A 3,387-nucleotide genomic window follows, 5' to 3' on the forward strand; every position below is an offset into this window, starting at 1 on the left:
TTAAAATATCTGCAATAGAATGGGTTTATCTAAATCCATATTGGTGGTCTGGCAGAAGTTTAGCAGCTGTAAGGTGGTGGACTACAGCTTGGTTAATTAAGTACTCAAATATTTTTGACAAAATGAGGGGGAAGGCTAATTGGGCGATAATTCAATGAGTCAGTTCTTTTCAATATTATTAATGCTATATTTTTAAGTGCATGATGGGTGCGTGATATAACGAAAAATACCGTTTATGGAGTATACATGGTTTATTTTCCAAATTAATATTAATAATAACATGTATTTGCTTCCCCCACAAGAGCAAAATGTGACACAAGGTGTTTTTTTAATGTGTGGGAAAACCAGCTCCTCAAAAAGGGTCACTCTGGCGGTAGGCAAAAATAAAATGTGCCTTAGTATGGAAGAGTTTCTCTTACATTGACTAAAGACAAATTAACAAGTGTAGCAATCAGAACAGATACTACACTCGGATCGTATATATTTACTTTATTGCTGGTTAAGTTAAAATACATTGCAGTAATGAATACATTAAATACAGATAAAATAACTAACAACAAACTTAGGTATGAAACCCTAAGAAAATGGGGGGGGGGTCGAGGATTTTTCTATTTGTCTTCAAAACTTGAGATTACTCTTAGTCAGCACCTTTCACCACAGTACCACATTCACACCGTGGAGTTAATCCTATTTAAAGAATTCCAAACGTTTTAAAAATATTATAAATATGTACATGTGGGCGTAATTTTTATTTATTATTTTTTTTTTTATTTTTCATTTATTTATTTTATTTATCTAAGCCCGATGGCTAGATATCTTACTGCTTTTTTTAAATAATCAAATAGTTTTTTTTTTCGATTGTGCATTTGCATTATTATAAAGTTTGGTAATTTTTTAATTGCTTTCCACCTTGACATTTTCTTTTAGAATGACGACTTCTAATGGTTTTCAGGTATGCTGAAATCGAATATCGCATTTAAAATTTTCCGCAAATAGGTAATTTTCCAGATATACAGCAATGTTATTTCTTATGTTATTGCTGGTGGCCATCTTAGTACGCGTGTAGTTTCTCGGGGTTGCGTTTACACGCACGAGCGCACTCTTGCGCGTACCAAAATGGCCACCAGCAATAACATAAGAAATGACATTGCTTAATATCAGGAAAACTACTTATTTGAGGAAAATCTAAATGCGATATTCGTTTTCTGCATACCCGAAAACCTCCAAAAGTTGTCATTTTTTATGGAAAATGTAAAGATGGAAACCAGGTAAAAATTTACCTAAAGATTTAATTCTATCATAGCTTCACATTAAAAGATTGGAGTTTACAAAGATATATATATTTTCACATTATTTTTATGTCCTCACAAATGAGCGCGTATTGATAATAATGATGTAACAACCCTGAACATATCCTATTTACTTTCTAACTTTTTTAAATCAATAATCATGATTGTACTATACATTCAGGCCCAGGTGTTAATTTTAGATCGAAAGGAACATGTTTTGCGAAAGGGATGCGGGAAGATGAGATTTAAGACAATTTGGATCCGTTAGCGCGGTTGTCGAGAGAGGAATGCAAGGATGACAGCTTTTTTTGCGGGGAGGAGAGAAAAATTTATCCGTGTCGGTGCGTGGAGTTGTCTCCCTTTTGTTTATGTTCTCCCCTCCCCCATGGCGACTGACTCATTCAACTTTCTCGTAAAAAAATTCAGTAAATAAAACCTTAGGTCTGGTCTGTCTGTGTGTCTTTTTATTCTCCTTATCTCCCCCTGTTCCATTCCTACTGTTTTTTCTCGTTCTCTCTCTCTATGTCTGTAGAGAGTCTGTCTGTCTCTCTCTCTCTCTCTCGCAAGGAGAGAGAGATCCCCCCTGTGTACTCGTTCTCTGTGTGTAGTACTTCTGTGTGATGTTCGTAACACCTATCACCAACTCAAGAAAGAAAGGCCCGGACAGTAGCTACTTACTCAGAATAATCCGTGTTTTGGCTTGATTTTTTTTCCTTTTTTTTTTTTTTTTTTTTTTTTTTTTTTTCAAACAAAAATATACACATCAAATTCCAGTATCCCAGGTCTGTACAAATTTTAGCTTCTTAAATTTATATTTTTTATTTTGTGTTGTGCGTTTTCTTTTTAACAACCAAAAAATTGCTAAATGTTCTTTTTCTGCTTCTGACCTGGTCGGGACTAGGTCAGTGCGTTGTCCTGCCTGCAACGCTACATCTGGCCAACTGTCTGTGCTTCGTCTGTCCGAGTGCGGCCGTAATGCCCCCTCTTCCTTCCCCTATCATACCAACCCCTGACCCAACTCTGGTCCAAGCACCTGGCTGGTCAGTAGGGCCACTCTCTGTCCAGCACCCCCCTCTCTCATAGTTTCTTTCTCGTTCTCGCCTATAAAATAAAGAAACGGAGAATGGTTTCACTTTAGAGAAAAAGAGAGCGCAATTTCTGTATAATCAACCCAATATAGGGTAGTGATGGCCAGTTTATGGCGTTTATTATTTCCTGACCGTTTCCCAGAGTTGTTTATTTTATTGCTCTTATATTCTATTTTTTTCTTTTCGAATTTACAACCCTTCTCTAAAAATCAAAAATAAAATAAAAAATAATTCAACGTATACATTTTAAGAACCTAACATAACCACATAACTCTATCCATATGTTTGTTATTATTTATTTTATTTTCAATTTTTAAATGATGATATAATTTTCATTTATTTATTCATTAGCTGCAAAAACATTATACGTCTCTGCAACCACTTTTTTATTTTTTATCTTTTTTTTTTTGTTATTAGAATTATAATTTTTCCATATCCAAACCAATAACTAGCGCACACCTTGCGTGGTATTTTTTTTAGTTTATTTATTTATTATTTTTTAAACGTGGAATATATATAGATAGACACATACATTTAAAATCAAATAGATGTTCTATTTTTTATTATTAATATATATATATATATATATATATATATATATATATATATATATATATATATATATATATATTTAAAATAAATCTGTTTTTCTTAAATAAAATATATATTATATTACACGCGTTTTTAAAACCCTTACAACCTGCAAAATTGACCCGCGGCCCCTAATTAATTATTTCGTGCTGCCTAAAAATACCATCTCTTTAAAAATTGCAGTTGTGTAGAAGAATAAGTTGTTTTTTCTTTTTTCTTTTATTCTTTAAGAAGATTTTATGCTGCACGCGACGTGAGGGTTTTTTGGGCCACATTATCATTTATGCAGAGCACGTAACTGACCAGTTAAGCACATTTTTTCTAGGACCATTATTAATAATAATAATAATAATAATAATAATGATAATACTGTTATTAATAATAATAATATTAATATCTAAACTAAAAAAAGAGAAATA

At 32.7% G+C, this 3,387-nt stretch overlaps 1 protein-coding gene across 1 annotated transcript in view; it reads left to right on the top strand.

The window, feature by feature from the left end:
• The first annotated feature begins 1,579 nt into the window (after positions 1-1,579).
• Positions 1,580-3,387, top strand: part of LOC145242714 (uncharacterized) — a 77,707-nt gene continuing 75,899 nt past the window's right edge. Inside the window, exon 1 of the mRNA XM_080105853.1 lies at positions 1,580-2,071. The gene's annotated coding sequence lies outside the window, so the exon portion shown is untranslated. The remainder of the gene's footprint in view (positions 2,072-3,387) is intronic.

This window comes from Euprymna scolopes, chromosome 21 (assembly GCF_053919585.1).
Source record: "Euprymna scolopes isolate OS-2025 chromosome 21, ASM5391958v1, whole genome shotgun sequence".
In the NCBI taxonomy this organism is placed as follows: domain Eukaryota; kingdom Metazoa; phylum Mollusca; class Cephalopoda; order Sepiida; family Sepiolidae; genus Euprymna; species Euprymna scolopes.